Genomic DNA, 17,399 nt, shown 5'->3' on the forward strand with positions numbered 1-17,399 from the left:
AAAGTGACTTAGCTCATCTCCAGCCTTAGCACTACCTGGAGGAAACACTAATTCACTGCTGCGTGCAGTGTTGCCTTTTCTCAGAGAGACGCGGTCACGTCAGTCAGCGTCCAGCAAATAGTCCCGACAAGCGCAGCGGTGCAAGGGCCCAATCATCGCTGCTCACAGCTTTAATATCATTATTATAATTTTTAAGATTTTTTTTTAGGTCGCTTTCTTGTTTGTTTCGGGCTTTTTTTCCCCATTTTTTTGGGGTAAATGTTCGGGTAATTCTCTTGTACTTGGGTCATTTCTTCTTTTGCTGCTCATTACCTTCCTCCCATGTTTTAGAAAACTAAAGAAAGAAAGAAAAAAGAAAGAAAGAAAATTTACCCAGGTTTCAAAGGGTCAAATAAATAATTTAATTGTATTGCCATCTTTGCTGAGCAACACTTCTGTATGAAAGGAAATAAAAGCCTGCCCTATATAGACACCTGTCCCAAATATAAGCCTGTTAGGTTCAATGATTTAAGCAAATATTAACCCGGGCTATCGATTGCAGTTTTACGGTAGTTCAACAAGTAGTTAAAATATGTTTATGTTAAAATTATGTTTTAAATGTGAGCAAACCTTTGGTTAAACTAAAAAAAAAACAAAAAAAACCCGAAGTATTCCTTTATTTTGAGCTTCTTTATTTGATTGGTTAATGTGAGAATCAGTCAGGCCACCTGTGGTGATTGGTTGTACCTGAGGAAAAGAACGTGAGCGTGCGCGAGGGGGAGAGAATGCGCGAGGGCAGCTACATCATGGATGTATTATAGTGAAACTACATCCATGGAGGGCAACGGAAGCCGCAGATGGCAGAGATGCAGTTCCGGAAGAGAGAAGAGGGTATGGAGCCGGAAGAGTTTGGTGTAGCAGGGGATAGTTTCTTGAAAGTTTGAGTAAACAGACGGAGACTGCAGCTTTGGACAATACCGCAAATGTGTGCGTAATTTCAGTTAAGTAAGTCATTAGTTGTGCGTGAGTGTGCCGGTTTTGAGCAAATGTCGGTGAGGATGAGGCCACTGCTGACCGGAGAGGACTGCTTGTGTGCGGACTGAGGAGGACTCACCGCTCCTACTGCACGGATCACGGACTTTTTCTTCCAGACTGACGCCAAAATGTGAGTTTAACTTTGTTTTGTTGCTCTGCTGCGGAAGAGGATTTTGTCAGCCGGTGTGTCTGATTACAGATGTGTTTGTAGGCGTGACCTCTGAGAACAGGCTTGTATGTCTTTCATACCAATGATATTCTACAGTCTTCATATATACTCATTTATCCACATCAGACATGACTGTTATAATCACAAACTGTGCGCCACTGCCTGTGTGTCCTGTGTTTTACTCAACATCCACTATGCAGCAGCTGGTTAGAGAGTTAATACTGAAAATGCACAGAAATAGTTATTGTTTTGTTTTTGGGAAACTGAATACAGACTGTGTGCCAGCTGCAAACAGTTCAGACGTGCTTTAAATCAACAGGCCAGAACAATGACACCCAAGGAAGCTAAAACTCTCCTGTCGGTGAACATGTGTCATAACTCTAACCTGCTTAACCTGGAGAACATTGCTGCATCTGAAGGGGAGTGAGCGCTCAACTCCTGGATGAAAATCTTGAGCCAAACTGTAAAGTTACATCTAACATCCATCATGCAGCAGCTGGTTAGAGAGTTAATACTGAAAATGCACAGAAATAGTTATTTTGTTTTTAGGAAACTTAATACAGACTGTGTGACAGTTGTCTGTGCAACAGCTGATCGATGGTAGCAGCAGAGTGACAGCACGGCGCAGTGACAGAGACAGACAGGCAGTGGTTTTATCTTTCAGCGGCACAGCATCTGAACAGTAAAATGTTCAGCAATGGAAAGTGACGTTTTCAGACTTTTACAGAAGACTTTGTTTTAATCTCAGTTTTAATTCTTTTTGAATATGATGATGCATCGCTCCCTGTCTCATTCAGCTGCCTTCTGCTGCTCTCCTTTTCATTGGGGGCAGGCTTAGTGATTTGGGGGCCTGGTGTCCCAGCCCAACTGGTTTGCTTTGATTTCACCCGTTCTCTAAGTGGGATGATGGTGGGCTGTTAGCAGCTAAACAAGTCATGATGTTCTCTACACCCTTGATGTAACAAATATAGACTAGTGCAGGTGATGAAGAGTTAAAGGAAATTTGTTTTAAATTGCATTTAAACACAGGAGACACCACAGGATGACAGACTTTGATCCAACTTGGCAGTCAGAGAGGAAATACTCTTCCTGGCTCTGCAAGACTTAACTTGGTAAATTAATTAGTTAATTGCTGCAAACACGTGTAAATCCTGTATGTCAGATGATATCTACAGGTGTTGTCATTCAGGTGGTGATCACAGGCTGCAGCCTATGATCAAAATTTTTGTGTGTAAATCCTATAAACTACAGGTGTTTCCAACAGATTGTAGCCCATGCGAAAACCTGTAATAGTAACATCAGTGGTTTTATTGGACAGCGGTGTCACAAAAGCACAGTGCCTACCCTCCATTTCCTCTGTGGTTAACAATGTTAGCTCTGTCAGCACTGTTGCTGTTATTAGCACTCTTTTATGGAGTTAGCACTATTAGCTGCTAGCTACCAGCTCAGCCATTTCCATGTTGAGAGCTGAGTGCAGACAGTCTTTGCCCAATCTCTGACGTGCTCTGAATGTTTCAACCAGCACCTTTAGAGATTTTTTTTCAGGCTATAGTGATCTAGACATGTAAATTATAAGGCAATATTAGCCAAAAATTGTATTAATGGTTGAAACATTTTGACCTGCAATCAAACATGATCAAAAAAGCCTTTCTCTTAATGAATGGTCAAGGTCTACAGTGATTAAAGTAGCACAAGTGTGAGAAAAAGACTTTTTGTACCCAATACTCCCAACCAAGCATGCAACATAAAGTTTTCGTCGAGTCTCACTGGAAAAGGAAAAACTTTGTTTTCTTTCTGCCTTTTCCGCTGACCATATCTCTCACTCCTCCGCATGTCGAAACCATTCAAGGTTTTTCTTTCATGCCCGCTGCACCGAGGACGTTGTTATGAGTCAGAGTTACCAACTGGAAACCTGAACATCAGTGTTTTAGATCTTTATTATCTCAGAGATCAGTTTTCTGGTGTACAGTGTGGCATAGGGGCGCTTTATCTCCCATCATCCTCCCTCAGTGTTAGATGAGGGCATGAGGTGAACTTAACACACACAAACACACGCACACACTCTCATAGTCGTGTTAAAAGGTATAAACCTCCACTCTCTGCATAGAACTGATGTAATTACAACCAGATTGAATGTGACTGGATTGAAAACGCTACAAAGGGTCACTGCTCAGACAAGTCACCCCAGATAAAGACACCTCCGGTATTTCTGCTACTTGGAAACATGAAAATAAACCTTACAGTGTAGCCACTCTGTGTCAGTGCGCATACAACTTCTTCTTCTCTGATGCTCACCGGTTGTTATTTGTTCTGCAAGCATGAAAGATGAATGAAGCAAGGTCACTGGCAGATAGTGAGTTTTTACAGTGTGTGTAAAAATTAACAGTGAATGCATGGGAACGCCTGCTCTGTTGCATAAAAAGACTTCTGTAGTTTTATCTGGTTGGAAATCTTATACAAGGATCCAACTGTAGCAGCGATTGTCAATAGTTCTTTCTGAAATGGGCATGAGTAATAGTACACTATTTGATGTGGACTTTATAATTTTTCCACAAAAATAAAAACATTCTCGTTGGAGTAGGTCAAAATGGAAAGGGTTTAGCCAAATGTAAACTTAATGTGTTGTTTTTCCAGATTTTTCATTTTTGAGAGACGGGGTAAGGTGAGATTGGATTAAAATATCAAACAGGCTTTTGGGCCGATTACAAAAGAAACAGGACTTTTATACGTCCTCTTCAGCAAACCAGAGTAAGCTGTGTCCGTTGGCGGCTGGTGAATGTGCGCTCTATGTCCTGACAGACAGAAGAATGAGCTGCTTTATTACCTCTGCACAGGGCTGCCAATCATTTTTGGTATCCCTCACACTGGTGCAATAACAGCCAGAATTTATTAAAATATATAGCTCCATGTGCACATTGCCGTGCTAATGCAGTCGTGCATACAGTATTCCTGCAATTAATTACAAAGTCCTGCACAGAGAGGATTTTTAATGTTATCATGCACTGCTGTCATTTTATTCCACATCCGCCCATCTTTTTCTCGCCTTTATTCGGAGTTCAACCGTCACTCCACCTACTGCCAGTGTCACACTCCCCATCATATCCCAGCTGATCCCATTTTATCACCGTGATCGTACCTGAAAGAATCCTGGAGGCAAGCTTCAATCTGATGGTTTTGGTCGCTGCTTTTCCTCTGACTTTCATCTCCAGTGATAAGCATTAAAAACTATATTCACCTCATAACTACACTGCAAAAGTTTGCTGTTCACTCGCGAGCTCAGTAGTTGTTATCATTTTGTCAGGATTCTTTCATCCATGTTGGTTTATAAGTTTTGTCTTACAGTAAAGTTAATTTTTCACCCTGAATATTCTGTACCAATGTGACAAAATAATCCCAATATGAGCTCCACATACTAGCTGTAAGCTCCATTTTGAGTCCAGACTTGTCCACATCCAGTTGACTTAAAAGGCAACTTTGCCATTTTTCAACATTTACTTCGTCTTTTTATGTTTGAAGTATAATGAGACATAAAACAGCATATTTTTTACAGTGTTCTCTGTGTCTCTTGGCTGTTGAAAACCTGTTGAACTTCTGCTAAACGGTGACGTCAGTGGTACACGGAAGAATTACAAGCTTTTTCAGTTTGTATTTCTAGTCTGCACCTCTGGTTATTCAGGGGGCTACAGGAGAAAATATGCAAAAAATAAATAAAATAAAATTTAAAAAAGACAAAAATGATCTTAAGAAAGTGCTACAAAAAATTCTTCTGTAACAGAATTTAAAATATATAATTCAGAGAATTATAAATATATTTTTTTTGACATTTTGACATCAAAACTATTTCAAACCATTTCTTAGTCGCCTTTTATTTTATTTTTATTTTTTTTGCAGTGTGTGGGATATTTCTTGCCAAGTTGATTTTTCTGTGCTTTGTTTTTTACAGTAATCAGACCAATTTTTTTTGCGGTTACAGAGGTTTCAATGCTTGTGAAACGTTTTGTTTGTGATTTAATGAAGTCGATTCAGGTTTTAAAGGGTTAAACTAGAAGGAAAAAAATAGCAATATATACTAAAGGAAGATATATATTTTTTAACAACATAGCAACTGAAATTCTGTTATTGAAGAGTTTAATAGCTGATCTATAATTAAGCAGCTTGTAATTATAACTTCCCCTCTGTTAAATATGCCACTCGCACGTTGAAAAAAAACAACCAACAACTCTCGTATATTTTTGAAACCTGCAGCTACTTAATGTATGACTGGAAGCTGTTGTAGCCTCTGAAGCATCTGTGGAGGGTAACATCACTCTCCTCAGGGGCCTGTACTTGTCTCGCTGTACTGCTGTTGGCACGGTGGCAGTAAGGTGATCTACAGGCTATCAGCAGGCCATCAGTATCATCCGGGGTATCTGTGTCATCTCTGGCATGTTCCAGCCCAGGAGCCAGATTCTGTCTCCATTTCCATTACTCCATCGCAGAATCAAAGATGACTGATAGCAGACAGCCCGCCATTGGAGAGGAGATCTCCTTCATTTGAGCTTTGCAATTAAGTCTTTGTTTAATCTCTGGCTTCACAGTGTGTTTCCACATGCCACCCAAATTCCATAACAGTGCTGCTTTATGCTGCAGCGTACCCTGCCAGCACTTATCATATCAGCTCATACGACTGGCGGGAGTTTGTTAAACCTCACATTTTCAGGCACGCTCAAACACAAACTGCCGCTCAGGCACTCACTCTGTCAGACGGCATCCGTCTGGTCTTGCATAAAACAAAAACCTCGAAATCTTAGACAAGTATCAGAACAAGGCAGAACTCTGTCTAGCCTGCACCCCCCCTCCGCCCCTCTCTTATACACACACACCCCACCCGCTGACCCCCACCGCCATATGCCAAAAATTATCATACAAGTTTCTCTTTGTATCCATATTTAAACATGATGGAGAAGAATTGAGCCTTTATATGAGGGGGGAGGTTGTGTGTTTATCCAGCAGCGCCAGCACCAGGAAACAAGAGAAAGCCCCCATTGCTGCTGGTGGAAGCAGGAAAGGGTCGGAGACTGCGGGGCTGGCGGGAGGAGAGGTGAATGGAGACGAGGAGAGAGAGAGAGGAGGAGAAAGAAACTCTTTGAGTGACAGTAATTTAGGAACCTGGACTTTTTTTAATGATTTTCCTGCTTTTGGGAAAACATACAGCCTTCTGGGTATAGCACTTGGGACCAAATCAAAGATGTCTTTTACCATCAAAAGGGGTGTGTGTGTGTGTGTGTGTGTGTGTGTGTGTGTGTGTGTGTGTGTGTGTGTGTGTGTGTGTGTGTGTGTGTGTGTGTTTGCATGAGTGATATGTAGGCCTACATAAAGTAAAAACATTTGCCAAACAAATCTTCAAATTTTCTCCTAAATTTTTGTGGAAGGAAATAATGGCACTGCAAATATTATGCATATTTTTCATTTTTTTAAGAGTTTGAAAAGAAGGGGGGGGGGCATTTTTGTTAATAACCCACTGTTTTTAGGCTTCAAGCATATGAGTGAATGTTTCCGGATGACAACGGTGTTGTTAGGAGACCCAATGTAAATTTCTAAGCTGCACTACCGACTTGAGCACATTGTAGAAAATGTTCTCCGTTCTTGTTCTCATTGTCTGTTCTTAGGGTTTGTACAGTTTGGAAAAAGAGTTTATTTGGATGATGCTTCATAGTTGGGGTCTTCCACAGAAGGACCTAAAGCTTCATTTGCTGGTTCCTCTTGGCCGTTTCAAAGCACAGTTGCGTGACTTTTGTATGTCATCTTGTGCATACCAATGTCAGGGTGTATCGTAGCATTTCTTTTTTTCTTTTTTTTTTAAAGTTCACTAATAGCATACACTGACATATTTTTAAGTCCTCTCGTTTTAACTTCATTTTGCGTTCTGTTGATGTTGTTTGTTTTGGAGTTGATTTTGATTTTGTATTATTTGTTCCATGTTGTGTGTCTGTAACTTCTGTCGCTGCCTGTTTTGGCCATGACACTAATCTCAACTCTTTTTTTCTGGTTAAATAATCATTAGATAAACAAATAAAATGAGATGCACTAGTTGGCTGCATTTTTTGATGCACCAAGCAACTGGGTCTAACAAGGAAGAGAAAGTCAACACAGAGATGGTGGGAGGGACGGTCATAAAAACTCTTTGCTGTGAAACCAAAAGTCAGTCGAGTTATTTAAACACCAATATAGGATGCTAGTATGTGAAGCATGCTATGCTGGTGTGTGACACGTCACATGACGCTCCATTATATTACTAACAAACGTTTTTAACCTTACCACTCACTTTTGGTGCCCTAAACCTAAGGAGGCAAACCTAAAAACAAAGGGTGCAATTTGAAATACTCATTTTTAGTACAAACTGGACCGTTTGTAAACTCAGAGTTCTGTTGGAATGGACTTACAGGTTTTACAGACGCACCCACAGCTTTTACCTGCATTTTAAGTTTATTTTGAAAAGAAACTGTATGGCCTGAACAAGCGGAAACTGTAAACAGGTTTATTTTGAAAAGACACAATGCATGTAATGAGCATAAATTGACTCCTCATCCCTGAGCATCCAAAACTGTTGTTGGAGGGTTACCTAAAGTGTCATAGTTGGACTTGTAGGGCCCCTGATCAAGCCTCGGTATTGGACGATTTGGGAGTGAGAATGTGTTGCAGTAGCTATTGCAAACAGACGCATCCCCACTGCTAGCTAACACTGTGTCTGTTGGAAGTTAAATACTACTACACATTATTTTTAGGGCCGGTCCACCTCTGAAATGCACCTTTACTACAGACAAACCAAAAGTTCACGTCCCCTAACATCAGGCTATCACTGCAGAAAAATAAATACTTAATGTAAATTCCACAGAAAAAAGCCAACACCAAGGATATACACACTGAAAATGTTACTTTAAACAAGTAAATTTTATCGTATTTGGCTAAACAGCCCAAACAGTTTTTTATGTGTACCACATGAGCCTCATATAGCTGTAAACATTTTGTTTTATTAGACCCTGTTTCCTCAGGCACCACAAGTTCTGGAGCCTCAGTAAAACATTTTTGTATCACTATTTGCAGTGAAGACGCTTTAAGATGCCATCTTGAAAATGTGCAGTGCTTTTTGTGCCATTTCCTCTTAACACTGTGTTCAGGAGAATAAGATCTCTGGGATGTTTTTAGTGTCATAGCCTCTTAAAGCCATGAAACTGAAATATTCTGAAACTTCGGGGCCAGCAAATTATTAAGAGGGAAACAAAGTGCAGGAATGCGAGGGTTTGTAAATGGTCCTATTGATGGATCTGTGTTTTTTCCCGTGTCAAAACAGAGCCGAGACTGAATGGGCCTCCTCATGACCCCCTGGCCTCGATTCCATGTTCAGGCCTCTCAGGAAGGCCTGAGGTTTAGAGGTTTCTAACCACAACGACCTTCTCGCTCCTTTCGCCTTATTTTTTGAGCTTTTTTATTCCGAAATGAGACACTGGATAAATTACGTTGACTATGAAGGGCCCCCTTGTTCACGTAGAATAATAAAGAAAGGATACCCTGGTGGAGAACTTTGCAGTAATTTCGCCTGTAAATATGTCTGGGCTCAAGAGTTGGCTGAGCGAGCAGAGAGAGGAGAGGGAGCCGGGCAGAGCCTGTCTCATTTCCTCCATGATGGATGAGCCCATTAGCTGTCGAGTGTTAGCGCAGGTTTAGCCTTACACCTCGGCCTCGAGACACACACGCTCATTATGACCAGCGGAGCTGCTGAGGATGAGATGACGAGATCGAGTTTGGAAAATGTTTAAATCGAACGACCTCAGATCAGCTCCTGCGCTGATTTATGGTACAGCGAACATTAAGTCAGGCAACCTTCCTCAGGCATTTAAATTAAAAACCTGCATATATTCTGCATATTCACAAAAAACACGAAAAGTAAATCTAAAATCTAATCCATGAGAGGTTAAAGCATCCTCACACCTGTTTCTCGTTGTAGAGGCTATGTATAAAGGTTTGACAGCTGATGTTGATTTAAGCCACTCTGCTGTGCAGCATTGCATTTTTTTCCCTTATTAGTTAAGTTTATTAGTTTAACCCTTTAACACCTTGAGTGGTATTAGTTTTGTGTTTTTGTGTTGTATTCAGTTGCTGTTCACAAACATTTAAACCTCTGAAATCTGGCAACGTAGCCAGAAATATCTGGTAAATTGCAATAAATATGTGTACACACACATATATATATATATAGATATAGATATAGATATAGATATAGATATAGATATAGATAGATAGATAGATGATATAATGTGACGAGGAAATTAGCTGGGGTGAAAAACAGGAAATCAGGAAAAAAAAGTCCAGAAACCTATAATTTTAACAATTAGATATTTAAAATGATATCACAGGAAAGAAAACACATTTACCTCTTTCTTTAGGACATTTTTGTCTGTTTTAGTTCTTTAATCTAACTTTTTTTTTTTTTGCTGATTTTATTTACTTATTTTTCTCTGAGTTTTTGGTAATCGTGTAAGTTTTTATTGATTTCTTATTAATTTTTGGGCCATTTCTTGTTAAGTCGCTCGCCACCTTCCTCCCATGTTCTTGAAAGAAATTCAGCCAATTTGCTCAGTTTTCAAAGGGTTAATTGTCGTATTATTTGAAATGAGTAAAGTCTTATTTCTTATGCAGTAGCGCTTCATCTTAAATAACGTAAAAAGACATATTTGAAAGTCAGCATATTTTTGTGTAATGCTTTGTGGTTTTCTAGAGTGTATTACACCCAGCTAGAGCGGTGAGATCAGATTCCAGAGAGCAATATTTATTTTCGTGCTCTTGTGAAAAGCAGACAACACACCTAAAAGTAAAAACTATTGTCACATCACGAACTGCTCATGGAATGAGACAAGATAAAAACTGCAAAACATAATTTTTGAACACAAAGCAAACATTGGATTGCATTAATCTGCAATAAAAGCCGTGCGTACCCCATGTGAAATTAATCATCTGATGACCTTTCCATGTCAGACAATAGGCCTTTCTCTCAATAGACATTTTAACTTGTAATAGTCGGAAAAGCACAGGTGTTAACAATAACACTAACCATGCTCTGTTGAGTTCAGATGTGCCAGTGAGAGTGGTTGTGAGCAAGCATGCACAATTTCAGTATTCACACCTGTGTTTTTCCCACTGTGACAAGTCAAAGTGGTTAAAAAAGGCCTTTTGGCTGCTGAGGACAGCCTCCAAGTGGAAGGGCCGTCACATAAACCTCTATCATAGTCCTTGCTTTCACCACGGCCGAGCAGCACTCCTCCGTCTCTGTTGGATTATTGCATTGCATTATTTCAACAACAATCTAACTGGCTGGAAATCGGAGCAATTTTGCAAGTCAAACTTCAATCAGATAAACAAGGCGGTATCATATTGCAACCAGAAGCGAATCCATATTGCACGGCTGCTCGTGGAAATGAAAGGGGAGTTACATCCGGTGCACCTGTTGTCATACATCATCTCAGCTGTATTGGTTGATGATTGAGAGAGACTAATAACTCTGCTTGTGTTTGTGTCAAGCTTTGACAAAATCTGTGCAACCAAAAGCTTAGAAATCAACCTGCATCGGAGAATAGAATAACTGAAGGACTTGATCACAAACATCATTTTATCCATGTAGGCTTTTCTGTTACATAATTATAAGGACTACTGAGCTGATATGTCAAAAATACTGTCAAAATACTTAATCCACTGATGAAGACCAAGTAATGTGGTTGGAAACTTGAAAGAAGCTACTCAGTGCTGGATCTGGCATATTATTATTATTATTATTATTGACTTTTATATTTATTGTATTTAATAAGAAATCAACACAAATAAACAAATCTAGTTAGCAAACAATAATGATTAATAAATGACAAGTAATAAGAAGTGGAGGCCCAGGATGTGAAAACTTGCCATCTTTTGTCAAGCATCTATTTTTTGTCTCTAGTCGTGGCGTGACAGACACGAAATTTGCGTCCTTGCATCTATCGCACATGTTTAAATTTTTCAACTTGAACAATAAATTCATGTGACGCTGTGTCAGCATTTAGATCTATTCTATCTAGTTGAGATTATCTTCACGTTACCGAGATTCAGAAATGAAGAATGTACTACGTGGCTGTCTGTGGACACGAGGAGCTTTACTCAGCGTCGGTCTTTAGACAGAACAGATGAGGACTTAAAGGGCTCAGAGATCAGTGAGCAAAGCTATAACATTACAGAAAGCTCTGAAAACATACCTGTGTCTTTGTTGGTCTTTTTGGTGAGTTGCTTCTTAGCAAAATAACCGACTCTATTCACTTCATGGACTTAAATTTTATTACTGAACATTTTGCATTTTAGATGTTGAAGGTCACAGCACTCATTATTCTACTTGCACTGTAAAAAAAAAACATCCTGATTCATTTCTGTCTGTAAAATTAGATCTAGAAGAGATTTAAGTTGGTCTTTTATTGTGGAAAGTAAACAGCGGAGGGCGTGTAATGTGCTGCCGTAACAGTATGATAAATGATAAAGAGGGTTACTGTTTTGGTTTACTCTGCTTCAGTGCACAAAGATGTTTACATCCAGCTATCTGTTGTGCTTCATTGCAAAACTCTCCTAACTAGCACAATCACAGCTGCTGAGGGCGAATTTTCGCAAGTTGCAAAATGCTCCAAAAATACTCCAGCGGCTGAATACGTGCAAGTAACAAATTGCAAAAATTTTCATCGCATTCAGTAAACAGAAGAGGGATCATGCAACCAATAAAACAAAAAAAGAAAAAAAAATTCTGTGCACATTCACAGGGAAAAATGTGCATGCAAACATCTCATCCTCCACACACACACACACACACACAAACACCTCCACATTACCACACGCACACCCCCCTTCAGATGTGGACTGTTTCCAGAGGAGAGTCCACCTGATTCCCTCATCTATCCACAGGTTATAAATAGGACTCGTTTGACGTACCAGCGCTGAGGCCTGCAGGGTGGGCAGATGGAGGGGGGGCGGGGTTCTTTGGAAGGCGATGGAGGGTCAAAGATAGTTGATATCCCTGTGCTTGTCCTCTAACCGCTCTCACTCTCTATATAACCCCCCCGCCCCTTCTCTCTGCTGCCAGCTTTCTCTCACATGAAACTCTGCCTTCAATTTCTCTCGTTCTTTGCCCCTCTATCTGACCATGTGTCCTCCCTCACTCACTCTGTGTAACATGTGTCACTCGCACTCTCTCCGGCATGCACTCTCCCTCTCTCTCTCCTTCTCCAGCTGACAGCATGTAATTGAAATGGTCAAACACATGAAAACATGACAAATGGCAAGAGGTATTTGTGCTTCATCATCAACGTTGCAGACTCTCTCTCTCTGTCTCGGTTCAGCTGGAGCTCGGCTGACAGCTTGTAATCAAACTGCTCAGACACATGGTAAGTGGTCGGAGATATTTGTGCTTCATCATCATAATTATAGTCGACCCCAAAACCCCTCCCCCTGAACATATCTACACACTTGGCTGGAGCGCAGAATGAGTCAACATGTGTTCATGTATGAATTATGATTCTTCTTGGCAGGCACATTTCCCAACAGAGAGTCCCTGAGAAACGGGATATGCAGATTAACGAGATTAAAGAAGATCAGATAGATTAGACGCTGAGAATAAGTGAGCGGAGAACAACAAATTGATTCTAAACCCTGTCTTATATGAGCGTATCACTTTTGGCTCACGTTGTGTGATCACTGCTGATCCACCTCTGAAGAGCTGTAAAACCAAACAAGCCTGGATGATCACACTTCCTGGTGCCATGTTGGAGGCTTCTTCTGGTAAGAAAACAGAGATAAAACAGTAACGAAGATAAGACAGGAAGACCCATGCTGGGCTGCTGACCTGTGTTTGATCACCGACAGTCAGTCCGGACAGTTAACACAACACACTGATAAAAATGTGTTTGGTTGGATCACTTGGTGTCTCTCTAATCATTCACAAACCTTGATATATATTCATAGAGGAGTTACAGTTACAGAGTGGAATTTCCTTATCTTTTTCCTTATTTATCAATTGCAAGTCAAATTTACAGTATGTGTTGTACGTAATTTATATGAAACATGTATGTTATTGAAAAAAACAGTCTTAATTTGTTTTAAATGTCATAGTCTGCATAACCATATGGATTTTGCTCAGTTGTCATGTCTTACCTGAAAAGCTCTGTAAAAGGTTTGTATGAGAGCCCATAGTTAACCCGTTGAAACCTGGATAGACATCAATTTTGTTTGTCTTGTACTTTGTTCTGAAGCTTTCATAAGTATTTAAATCTATTACAACAGCCCAATTGCATTCTTAACTTATATACAGTATATTGCAGAGATATTACAGTATATTGCTTTGGACTGCAGTATACTATGGGGGGTTCCTGTTATTTTACTCACCATGTTTTTCACATTGCACTGTCTATTTGTGCCTTGAAGTCTTTTTTAGATCAAGGTATCAGCTGAATCAGGATCCAAATAAAGCAAGGCGGTTATGTCTTTTTATTTCACGGTGCAACACAAAGCAGGTGGAGAGAAATCATGCGGTCCTGCTGTTTTATTGTAGCTAACGCTTGTTGATAATGATTTGATAACACGACACTGCAGACAATTACAAGCGCAGGAATGTCGGCAGGGAATGCAACGTCTGGAATATCAACAACTGCCGCCTGCTGCCAAGCGCATAATCGAGTTGTTTTGGTATCTTCAGCTATCTAAAGCAGCCATCTTTCAGCTATCCTAAGCAGCTATCTTATGTCTCTGTCCCCTCCGACATCAGACAGGGACAGAACAGTGAGCAGCAGACAACACTGGATACACTGATAGTGCAGGGGTCTTGTTTTCCCATGTGCGTTGCCAGGATGTGATGTATAAATAGGCACTGAGCTGTTTGTGTGTGAGTGCAGGCTTAAGTTATGTGGCTATAGCTTGATAGGGGCTGTACATGGCTGCAGGGCCGCGGCTGGGCGGGCAGCTATGGCGAGTCGGGCTGTCGGTGTCTTCTCATGTCCTGAGATCTGAGAGGCCCTTCCCAGGAGGTGGTGACGGGTGGCAGAAGGGCACGGATTCAGAGTATTTTGGTGTTAATTGAGCTTATTGGCCTGCTATTCACAGCCTTGACATGTGATTGATTTAAAGGCGAGTGTGAGACTGCGACAGGGCTGACCTCTTCGGTGGCGGCTCCTTAGATATGGCCTCAGGACCGCACAGCTGTGAGGAATAATCCTCTCCCTTCATTTTTTTTTTTTCAAAGAAGCAACCCGCCCTCCTTCAGTATTTTATTAGTTTTCCGACAGTACGGAGAAGAAGGAGAAAGGAGAAGGGAAAGAGAGGAGGGACAAATGTGAGGGCCTGGCAGGGGGCTGGCACTTGAACCTGTTCACCGTGGAGGGTTTTCCAGACGGGTTCACGAGTTAGACCAACAGATATTACTATCAACAGGACCAGTTCACGATCAGAAGCTCGCTTTAATATAACAATACACTTTTTATTTTGATATCTGATTTCTTTAAAACAATAGGGCAACATTGCAGAGTATTAAAGGAATAGATTGAGATTCTTTTAAATACACTTATTCACTCACTCATCTTTGCACACGAAATCCATATTTTTTGTATGCTTTTTTAAAATCTGCACGCAAAGAAAAATTGTTACACACAGAAACGTTGCACACTAAGTCCAATGTGTATCTGAAGCGAAAAAATCGTATCATATCAATCATATTTGCATCCTGGCTGTTGCCACTTTCTGCCCGTGTCTTTCATTTGGTGCCCTTTGGCACCCAAATTATGAAATTATACTGTGCAGATGTTAAATTTCACTCTGTTCTTAGCATCATCATTGCTGTTGTGTATTTCTGGATAGGTTAGAACGTAACCTTTTCTGTTGTGGAAGACTTCAAGAAGTCTTGAAGTCTTTTCTTGCCCTGTTTCTCTCTCTTGTTGCAGATGTATGCCTTGAAATCTTTCTTGACAGAAAAGGTTACGTTCTAATCTATGCTGCAGGTTATGCCGCATTTTCTCCACCCCTTGTTAGCCAAGCAACTCTTGAAAGGCTTTTGACAAATGCAAAAAAGAAGAAAATTTTAGAAAATTTTATCTGTTGCAACAACTTGAACGACTGAGTACAGTTTCAGAGATGGTGTGCGAAGGGTTACATTCATTTGTAAATGTGCAACAATTATGTACAGAAAATACAGACTTGGTTTGCAAATCTTTAGATAGGAAAAAAATTATTATGAATACATTTATAAAAAATACCTGACAAAAACACAGCCAGGACGATGACAAAGTGCGGCAGTTGGTCATCTATTGTTATATAGGATACACCGCTAAAGAGGACACCCGCCAACTGAAACCCAAATCATTTATCACCTGCCAGGACCGGTACAGTCAGAAATGCTGTCACTCAATGAGTGCATACACACACACACACACACACACACACACACACACACATACACACACAAAAAAAAAACAACAATAACAAAAAGATGCCTGACTGAAACAATAAGAGCTTACAGGGATTTACATAAGCCTTAATAAAATGGAAACGAGTAAGTATATCAAATTCACCCCCTGTAGAGCACGCATATTTCCGATGCAAAATTTGAAATTTTAACATGGGACTCTATGGGGATTGAAAGGTTTCTGGAGCCATCCTCAAGTGGACATACAAGGAACTGCAGTTTTTGGCACTTCATTGTTGGCATTATTCATATATAGCCGCTTGTGCTCTGTTCACCTACCTTTACCTCTAAAGCTCTCTAACTAACGTGTTATATCTTGTTTGTTTAATCTGTTAAAAAAAAAAAACAAAGTGTAGGACAATTTGTAGTTTTACGGGCAAGAAATTGTCAGACGTGAGCCATAAAACTACTTTTACTGGACTTAACTTTCATACTACTGTTTTGTATGGGTTAAACAAAGTGATAATTAGGTGCTACAGGAGGATTTTTGGCCTCCTTTCACAGCAAGTTTTGACTTGTCATAGTAGGAAAAGCACAGCTGACACTGATAACATAAACAATGGCTCAGTTCCATTAAGTTTACCAGTAAGCGAATCCAGTGAGCCAGCCATGGATGTATTATAGTTAGTGTATAGGCCCATTGGGCTGGGGCCCTGTTCATTTCTATGAGAGCTCTTCATTGGCGTGACGGAGTTTAGCGCCTTGCTAGTTTGAATGGCTGTCAAAAAAAATTTAATCTTGCCACTTTTTTAGACTTTCCAAATGTTATCAAACTGGATGACTTACATCTAGATAGTGAAATGAGTTGTTTCGCACAAAAAGATGCCTACTGTTTTACAGACGTCTCCTGCAGTGTAAGTCAATGGGGAAAAGTCTTTCTGGGCCGGTGTACGTCACGTTACCGACCCAGGGGGTGTAATACTTTTGGCCACTATGTAAAATTTGCATCAGAGCCTGGACCCTGACTATGACATGACAAAATGTCTGCTGTGAAAAAGGTCTATTGGACTTAGCAAGGCTAACCGTTTCCCCACTCCCAATATGCTCTGCTAACAGGCTTATTTAGCATGCAGACTTGAGAGTGATATCTGTTTTCTCATCAAACTCTCAGCAAGAAAGCGAATACTTTCCCGACTATTCATATAAACTGAATCTCAATAGTCCAAATACTTCAACCCCTTCTCACCGTATGAAAGCAAATGCCAAGAAAGCAGAGGATTTACTGAGCATATTTGAAATTCAACCTTCCTTTATCTTTTTTTTTGTTCTGTAAGTACAGTTTCCAAAGTTGATTGACAGGCCTTGACAAAATAAACGACAACTGCAAGTGTTATTTCAAGTCAGATATGCTACTTGTTCCTTTAACCTTGCTCCCTCCACCACCCCCCACAGTCCATTTTTAGTCCTTCCAGACCAGCCTGGCCGACAGTCTAAAGTCATTCACGAGCTGCACTCCGACCCATAGTGAAATACAATCAATCCCAGCACTTACCAGCACTGGACGCCTGCTTTGAATTCATATTCTGGGAAAGAAGAATATAACATCTTCTCCAGTTATACAGCCTTGGCAAAAAGACTCTGTTTCTCCTCATATCCTCCCACAGAAATTTAAACCATTTAAACAACTAAATATCATTGTTTAGGCTTCCCTCCTCTAAAAACTTTATCTTTAGATATTTCTAAATCCTTTGACCCCACTTTCCCTCTGCGCAAAGCCTCAGC

At 40.4% G+C, this 17,399-nt stretch overlaps 1 long non-coding RNA gene across 2 annotated transcripts in view; it reads left to right on the plus strand.

Moving 5' to 3' along the window:
- Positions 1–781: 781 nt before the first annotated feature.
- The window catches only part of LOC148189343 (uncharacterized), a 26,423-nt gene continuing 9,805 nt past the window's right edge, over positions 782–17,399 (plus strand). For both annotated transcript variants that reach the window (XR_015776715.1, XR_015776716.1), the window contains exon 1: positions 782–1,144. This is a non-coding gene — a long non-coding RNA (uncharacterized LOC148189343). The remainder of the gene's footprint in view (positions 1,145–17,399) is intronic.

The sequence above is a fragment of the Plectropomus leopardus genome, chromosome 6 (assembly GCF_026936395.1).
Source record: "Plectropomus leopardus strain MGB_pleo_1.0 chromosome 6, ASM2693639v1, whole genome shotgun sequence".
NCBI lineage: Eukaryota > Metazoa > Chordata > Actinopteri > Perciformes > Serranidae > Plectropomus > Plectropomus leopardus.